Consider the following 9,432-nt stretch of genomic DNA (forward strand, 5'->3'; position numbering starts at 1 on the left):
GGTTTGGAAGCTCTTTTGGGTAAGGAACCTTTACAAAATATACATCTATATGTATGTATGAGTGTGTAATTTCTTTAAAAAGTCATTCATAAAACATGCATGACTGTGTATATGTGTGAGAAAGTGTCTCTTTTGGCTTAAGAAATTTTGTCAAGTGGTGTTAACTCAAATTGTACAATACTGTACAAATGCAAAACAAATAGCATTTTTGTTGTTTCAAGCTGATTGTATGACACAAAATGACCTGCAGAGACTGAATGAATAATAAAACAAAAAGAACAGAGGAAAAGAAAGTTAGTAAGAGCTTTTAAACACTCCAGTCTGGTATATGCTGGCTGCTTCAAATCATAGGTAAAGGTAAAGGTTTTCCTCTGACATTAGGTCTAGTCATGTCCGACTTTGTGTGTTGGCACTCATCTCCATTTCTAAACCGAAGAGCCGGCGTTGTCCGTAAATGCCTCCTAGGTCATGTGGCCGGCATGACTGCATGGAATGCCATTACCTTCCTGCCGGAGCGGTACCTATTGATCTACTCACATTTTCATGTTTTTGAACAGCTAGGTTGGCAGAAGCTGGGGCTAACAGTGGGAGCTCACTCCGCTCCCCGAATTTGAACCAGACCTTTCGGTCAGCAAGTTCAGCAGCTCAGCAGTTTAATCTGCTGTGCCACCGAGGGCTTCGAATCAAAATGTGGGAGAATGTCCTTTGGTTGTTTAGCAGGAACTGAAGTCAGCCCTGATATCACTAGAGACAACACTACTCTTAGTTGGGATCTACACTGCCATACAAAATCCAGATTATCTGCTTAGAACTGGATTATATAGCAGTGTAGGCTCATATAAGCTACTTCAAAGCAGATATTCCACAGCGTAGAACCAACCTTAATTCCACACAGTTGCATACTGTATGTATAGATCCTTAGAAAACCATTCTGTCTCACGGAAGAGTCAAGAGACTGAGTTGCCAGAATGAGCAATTGCTAGAGCAAAGTCGTGTAACAACCTCTCAGCTACATGCCTCTGGCAAAAATCCTGAGTCGAGTGCACAGCTGGAGAAATAATAGGAGGCTGTTGTGGTGGCGTTTAAGAGGGGGAAATCCAGCCACCCTGAATTTAGAGGACAGTTGTTCCATTCCTTTAAGGTGATTTCCAGATTACAGTTGTTGCTCTTGTTGACCCTTTTCTTATTTGCCCACAATTCACCCTGCCTATTCATTAAGGTGCTATTCTCAACTTTATTTATAGAATTCCATACATGAAGGTTATGTTGTAAAATTATATATGAAAGGGGCAGTTGCTATCAGGACCTCAAGATTGAACTTCAAAGACTCTGGCAGAAACCAGTACAGGTGGTCCCGGTGGTGACTGGCACATTGGGTGCCGTGCCAAAAGATCTCAGCCGGGATTTGGAAACAATAGACATTGACAAAATTACGATCTGCCAACTGCAAAAGGCCACCCTACTGGGATCTGCAAACATAATCTGAAAATACATCACACAGTCCTAAACGCTTGGGTAGTGTTCGACTTGTGATTTTGTGATACAAAATCCAGCATATCTATCTTGTTTGCTGTGTCATAATAAAATAATAATAATAATAATAATAATAATAATAATAATAATAATAATAATAATACTTGATTTGTATTCCGCCCTATCTCCCCAGAGGGACTCAGGGTGGATTCCAACATACAATGACAAACAGTCAATGCCTCTATAAAAACAAACAAATATTGACATAAAATCCCAGAAAACCCATATATGAAAAACCCCACATATAAAAATAACGTTAAAACTTCACATCAAATTAAACCTAACATCAACGAATTAAACCTAACATCAATAAATTGAACCAAACATAGTCAAACAAAAATTATATGATGACTTATTATATGAAGAACTGAAAGGGAAAGGGAATAAATCAGAAGTGGGCAAAATGCAGACATCTAGATGTTTTGGCTGCACTTCCTAAAATTCATCACCAGTGGCTGGCTAAGTTGGTTTAAGCTGCTGAGAGCCGAAATCCACTTACACCTGGAAGAATCTCAAGGCCCTTCCAGACAGGCCCTATAGTCCAGGATCTGATCCAAGGTTTTCAGCTTTAAACTGGATTATATGAGTCTGCACTGCCAGATAATCTGTAATAAACAGAAGACCTGAGATCAGATTCTGTGATATAGGGCCTGTCGGGAAGGGCCCTCACTCTCATAGGAATAGAGCAACAGCTGGAATCCACACATTTTATATTTGCAATGCCCCCTTGCCATCATTAATGCACTTTTGCTTTTACACTGCCATCTAATGATAAAATACAGGAAAGCATTTTGCTTCTCATTCTTCTGAAAGTTCTGTGGCAACTGAAGATGTGGGAAAAACTGCTGTGTTTTGAGCTATTTTGGAGAATTTGAGATAAAATTAACCTGGTTATATTTCTTTTTTTTTTGGAAGTGGCTTCAAGTTTTGAGAGATATCAGGGACTGTGCCTTGGATCCCCAAGAATCACATGCAACCTGTAGCCCATATTTCTACAGTCCAATTTAATCTCACACCTAATTTACACCTACAGTGAATTATTCAATCAAATTGTGATGATTTTTACCAAATTTGTATCAGTGTCACTGTTCCTCTTTCATAAAACAGCAAGACTTCAAGAGCGGGGAACTATATGTGGGTTGTTGTGAGTTTTTCGGGCTGTATGGCCATGTTCCAGAAGCACTCTCTCCTGACATTTTACCCACATCTATGGCAGGCATCCTTAGAGAACTAGTTCAGCCAAATACTCATATTTGAAAGCTTGCTGTATTTCCTGTGTATTTCCTCACACAAAGTTGGTTGATGTAGGCACAAATAGAAATTATGCAATGGAGTAGGAAGAAAAGGATAAAATGTATTTTTTCTTCTACACCCTGTTTGCAGAGATGAGGATGAGAGTCACACTTAGAAATAAAAAGTATTTATTTATTGTGTCAGAAGTGAACCGAGGGTACAAGTTATAATGTATTTAAAAATGCAAAGTTAAAAAAATCTTGGCATTATGCTAAATGTCCTTTGATAAGTAGCTGGCCATCTGGAGTGCCTCTGGTTTTACTATAAGAAGGTCCTCCATTGTGCATGTGGCAGGGCTCAGACTGCATTGGAGTAGGTGGTCTGATTTGCTCTTTCCTCACTCGTATGTTATGGACTCTACTTTGTGGCCCCATTTCTTAAGGTTGGCTCTGCATCTCGTGGTGCCACAGCTCATCCTGTTCAGTGCCTTCCAAGTCGCCCAGTCTTCTGTGTGCCCGGGGGGAGTCTCTCATCCGGCATCGGCCACTGATTGAGGTTTTGGATTTTAGCCTGCCACTTTTGGACTCTCACTTGCTGAGGTGTTCCTGTGAGGAAGATCTACAGAGAAATAAAAGTGAAATCTTTATAATAATTGTATATATATGACAATGTTCTCTGGATTAAAAATATTGTTTTGCAGTATTTTGATGTTAACGCTGTGTTGGCTGTTTTATAGTCCAAAAGTAGGAACCAGAGTATACTATTAACGGTTTATTTTATAAATATTTATATCACTCATTAGGAAAAGTCAGGATGATTTACACAGAAGACTGTAGAAAGAGAAAAGAAGCAGAAATATATGCAATTTAATTGATAGTCCTAAACTGATCAAATTAAAGGGTTTTGTATAAATGTTGATTTGAAAAGTTCCAGATGCTTCAAAGAGCCTACTTTTGGAACTTACAACTGGATTGAGCTCATTATTTTTTTTAACTTTTCTTTGTTAAATGGTCATAGTCTATAGTTATTTATTCTGGGATGAACTGAAGCAGAATTCAGGACGGCTGTGAAATATTTTAGAACATAAGTTTAAGGAAAACTACCTCACCACAGTGTCTTTAACTTATGGTTTTGTGGATAATAATAATAATAATAATAATAATAATAATAATAATAATAATAATAATAATAATAACAACAACAACTTTATGTTTATACCCCGCCTCCATGTCCCAGAGGGGACTTGGGGTGGCTTATATGGGGCCATGCCCAAGTAATTACATCGTTAGAAAATAAAAACACATAAAATAAAATCAAATCAAAGATGTAAACATAGTAAAATAACAATAACATTAATCGAGCATATAAACTATACTACTAACAAAATAATGTATTAGAGACTCTGAAAATAGATAAAACTTGTATTTATTGTATAGTATCAGAATTGTTAATCATCTTGCCAATCAAGACATGCTAAATTGGTTCATCTCCTCTCCAGTCAACAGATGAGAACATGCTGTTGACTTCTTGGTGCATCGGTATGTTCACAGAGGGAAAGATCAAAGGGTTGCATTATGTTTCTGTACATAACTTTATGGGACAGATGGAATCTACCCTGGAAGACCCATGACACTTAGGCCCAGATTATCAAAAGTATCAGACACTAAAACCTATTAACGTGTTAGAACCTTTATCCTCACACTTGTCAGCACTGTTGAGCTCTGTTTATGGGGACCAATTGAAATTTTAACTACTTCAAAAGTTCAAGTCAGGGTTAGGTGAGTGGCTAAGAGTTCAAAACTTCTAACCAGCTTTGTAGACCTTTTCTCTCCCAATTCTTAGCAGAAGATCCTAATGCTTATTTTGTTAGCAAGCTCCATTGAAATCAAAAGGAACATTGGCATTTTGTATCAAGTTGTTTGTAGATAATGCAGTGAACTGCATGTTTGCATTTGTTTGCAGGGATGATTGATCGCATGAGGATGGTTGGTTTGTTTTGTTGTTTTGGAACTGAAGATCAATCTATTTAATCGAGGCAGATCTGATTCTTGGACTGACTCAGTAGTATAATTGCTGCTTTTGTATGATTGCACTCACAATATTTCTGCTAATAATTTCACACAAGGAGACAATATAAAAAACTCAAGGCGGGGAATATTTAAAGTGGCTAATCTAGTACCGTAGGAAGATACAGGGACACCCACCTATCCTTCATAGTCTTCCGGCCTAAACATCATGATGCCCTGTAGTGAACGTCAACTTGTTTTTCCTGTAGTTTAAGACCTGCATAGGGAATGTCATTTTTTCTCATTTTTGTAAGTTTAGCTATATAATCTGCTAAGACTTCTTCTGCTTTGTAAATATTAAACATATAAACCGTAGTTCCATGGTGGAGTACTGCTATTGTATGTTAGAGTTCCATCCCTAGTATTTTGAGATAAGCCTGGGAAAGACTTCTGTTGAAAATGGTGAAGGATGATTGAAAAGTTAGTCCCACAAAACCAATACTAAATGGATCAGTACCCTAATTCCATCTAAGAGGGCATCCACACTGATTGAAAAGTGTCAGATTTTGTTACTGTTCTTTTTTATTTTGGGCCCTTCTACACAGATCCTAAAATGCGGAAGAAACTGGGATAAAAGGGTGTGTGTGTGTGTGTGTGTGTGTGTGGATTAATGGCATTTGCCAAAATGTGTGCTGAATTGAATTAATGGCAGAAAAACACATATTAAAAAAGTGCACTTAACATTCAATTTCAGATGAAAATGCTCATATTCACATGACTGTATATTCCTATACTCAAGGAAAACATGTGCTATATGCTGGGGTGGACTGTTCCAGCACATGTCTGCATTTTAAAATCCTGAAACAAATGATGAGGTCCTGCTTATCTTCGTGACCGGATCTCTCTCTATGAACCAACATGAGCCCTAAGATCTGCCTGGGAGGCCTTTCTCTTACTCCCGCCTCCATTACAAGCAAGTTTGGTGGGGACCAGGGAGAGGGTCTTTTCGGTGGTGGCCACCCGACTCTGGAACTTTCTCCCCAGGGAGATTAGATTAGCCCCTAGTCCACTTTCTGCAAAGACTTGAAAACTTGGATGTTCCAAGGTGCCTTCGAATAACAGTTTAGCTTGCAATTATGCCTGCCTAGCCTTAATTTATTAATTCTTCTGGTTTGAACATACCCACTTTTTCCAATTACTGGGGTGTGATGTTGATTTTATGATGTTTTTACTTTTTTGGTTTTTAATTGTTTTAATTGTACTGTTATTTGCTGGATGGATTTGATTTTGTGTCTTTGAATTCTTGTTTATGCTGGGCTTTGTCCCCATGTAAGCCGTCCCAAGTCCCTTCGGGGAAATGGAGACAGGTTATAAAAATAAAGTTATTATTAGTATTATCATTATAAACAAATGGAACCATGGACACACAGCTGGCAAAATGGAAGCACAATTAGAAAGCAACTCCCATGAGAACTTTCTACAACCATTCCTTTGTTCTGATGTTTAGGAAATTAAACAGAGCTTGAATTTATACAGTAGGCACCTGCATGGGAGGCAAATGACTCCAAAGGGTAACGGGGTTCATGAGGGAAAATGTAAAGGAAACAGGACGGTGAAGAGAGATAATGACAAGAAATCTGCTTGTGTGCACATTCAGATATCTACATCGCAACTTATGAAGTTTAGCACATCTCAGAGTGCCAATTTAAAAAATATGAAGTAGACTTCCACCGGATGCCCCCCATCCATCTTGCAAATTTCTAAAATCTGCTGCAAACTGATGTGTCGGGATGGTGGGGAGCATTGACTGAGACTGACAGCTCCATGTTTGGACTTGCTGTCAGGTACCACAATTTTTGGCCCATTTATTTGTTCCAGTTTATGAGGATGTCTGGAAACGCCCTTTGTGTGCATGTATCTTATTTGTAGTGCAAAAAAGAATTTAAAAAGAAAGAACAATACAATATTTAAAATGAAGAACAATTTTAATCAACATAAACTTACCAGTATTTCTATGGGAAGTATGGGACTGCTTTTGGCTGATGAGGTAGTCAAGTTAATTAGGATTGTTGTTGTGTGTCTTCAAGTCATTTCAAACTTAGAGAGACCCTAAGTCTAAAGTTAAGGGTGGGGGTTGGGTAAATGACCTTGGAGGGCTACATCTGGTCCACAGGCCTTAGTTTGGTGACTCCTGGTTTAGAGTCTTTAGAAAATTTTATTAAGTTGAAATAAATAAACCTGAAGAACTAGTATACAAAGTTTCTGATGGTACCAAGAGCTGATAGAAAATATTCTGCAATAAACAAAATACGTATGGATCTCCAAAATAAAATCGGAAATAAAATCTGGGACTTTCTGAACTTTTCACTCAGCCTAAGACATAAGAAAATAAGACAATTTTAATATGAACTACTTGGCTAAGAAAGGATTATACAATTGGGTTGTATTGTAGGGAGGAAAACAAATCTACTAAGAAATAAAAACTCCTTTCCACCTGCCCTTCATACAACATGGCATTTTATTTTTTTAGCTTTTCAAACTGGGTTTAAAACACAATTTTCCTTTAAAGAAATGAAATTCAAAAGGAAGAGAGTGAGTTAGAGTGTGTTCTTTCGAGCAGGTGTGTTGGTTAGCAAAGTTTCTGGCTTTCCTTTTTTTGGCCAGTGGTTCACTGCAGGTGTTGATTGCTAACATATCCATCTTGTTTGATATCTGGGCTTCTGTGTATGTGAGCAGGGGAACTTTTCTCACTCAATCTGCAGCAGCCCTCCCCCCCACCTCTTTTAGCTTTGTTGTTTAGGCTGAACAGGATAGAACAGAACTGGTTTTTGATGAGTCCAACAGTTGAAAAGACTTGGGCAGCTTGAGCTGAGTAAATCCAAATCTTGTTTAAACTTGGCCTTCTGTTCAAGCCTTAGAAAAGAACACTCAAGAGAAAAACAGAGTGGGAATAAAGGTCAGAATCCTAAATGCAGTTACTAAAGAATAGCCCCATTGAACACAGTGGGATTCACTTCCAAACAAAAATGCATAGGATTGTACTGTAAGAATGTTCTGTACTTTGCTGGAATGCAGTCTGTGATACATTTTTTCTAAGATTTGTGAATGAACTTCTATACTGATGACAAATGTAAGTCAGGGTTGGAGAACATGTGATCCTCCAGAAGCTGTATTGAAATATCCACAAGCCTTAGCTATAATTATCAATGGTGAAGGATAAGGGCTGGCCCTAGGTATTTTTCAGGTGTAGGTGAACAGACTTTTGGCGCCCCCTCCCCAAACCAATCACTGAAAAATAAAAGGGTTGGATAAGCGAAAATGTTGGATTAAAGGAGGGATTAAAGAAAAGCCTATTAAACTTCAAATTACACTATGATTTTACAAATTAAGCACCAAAACATCATGTTTTACAACAAATCAACAGAAAAAGCAGTTCAATACATGGTAATGTTATGTAGGAATTACTATATTTGCGAATTTAGCACCAAACACTGAACTGGGATATAGGGCAGTGTGGACTCAGATAACCCAGTTCAAAGCAGATATTGCGGGTTATTCTTCTTTGATATTCTGGGTTATATGGCTGTGTGGAAGAGCCCTGAGGATTCTTCCACACAGCCATATAACCCAGAATATCAAGGCAGATAATTAAAAGGCCACTGAAAGGGAATCTGGCCCCTGGTATTTAAAAAACTCTAAAGTCAGCACAGTAAATAAAGAACAACACTCTAAAAACAGGGGAAATCCAGGCAGGAAACAATCAGGGCCAGGTAACACCTCCCAACCAAGGATGCCCCCAGGGAGGAAGCAGCCAGACTTTGAATCTGCAAGGCCATTAAATGCTAATCGAGCTGGCCAATCGCAATATTCACACTAGCCTCAAACAGACAAGAGCTCTTTCTCCCACCCTGGACTTTCCACAGATATATAAACCCCACTTACCTAGCTTCCAACAGACCTCACAACCTCTGAGGATGCCTGCCATAGGTGTGGATTAAGGCGGGCCTGGCCCCAGAAGTGGGCCTGGCTTCGGAGGCAGCCACAGGCCCCGAAGGCAGGCCCACGGCTGAAGGCCTGAAGGTGGGCCCAGGCCCGAAGGCGGGCCCAGTCTGAAGGCGGGCCCAGGCCCAAAGGCGGGCCCACAGACGAAGGCCCAAAGGCGGGCCCATGGACGAAGGCCTGAAGGCGGGCCCAGGCCGGAGCGACCCAGGGAGAAGGTGGGGGTGCGCGCACATGCACGCACACACAGGAGCACCTCGACTGCACCCCCTAGAGGATGGCGCCACAGGAAAGTGTCTAAATTGCCTCGTGGTTGAACCGCCCCTGTGAAGGATCATAGAATAAAATCCTCCACCTTTAGTACAGTGGTTCCCAACCTTTTCTTGACCAGGGAACACTTGTCCAGGGACCACTCTCCAAGATTAGTACAGTAGAGTCTCACTTATCCAACATTCGCTTATCCAACGTTCTGGATTATCCAACACATTTTTGTAGTCAATGTTTTCAATACATCATGATATTTTAGTGCTAAATTCGTAAATACAGTAATTACTACATAGCATTACTGCGTATTGAACTACTTTTTCTGTCAAATTTGTTGTATAACATGATGTTTTGGTGCTTAGTTTGTACAATCATAACCTAATTTGATGTTTAATAG

The 9,432-nt window shown here is 39.4% G+C and overlaps 1 long non-coding RNA gene across 1 annotated transcript; it reads right to left on the reverse strand.

Moving 5' to 3' along the window:
* Positions 1-2,937: 2,937 nt before the first annotated feature.
* Positions 2,938-9,104, reverse strand: LOC134299775 (uncharacterized). Its single transcript, XR_010007028.1, has 2 exons — positions 8,715-9,104; positions 2,938-3,384 (listed from the first exon to the last, which is right to left on the reverse strand). It is a non-coding gene; the product is annotated as an uncharacterized LOC134299775 (long non-coding RNA).
* Between the last annotated feature and the right edge of the window lie 328 nt (positions 9,105-9,432).

The sequence above is a fragment of the Anolis carolinensis genome, chromosome 5 (genome assembly GCF_035594765.1).
Source record: "Anolis carolinensis isolate JA03-04 chromosome 5, rAnoCar3.1.pri, whole genome shotgun sequence".
Lineage (NCBI taxonomy): Eukaryota > Metazoa > Chordata > Lepidosauria > Squamata > Dactyloidae > Anolis > Anolis carolinensis.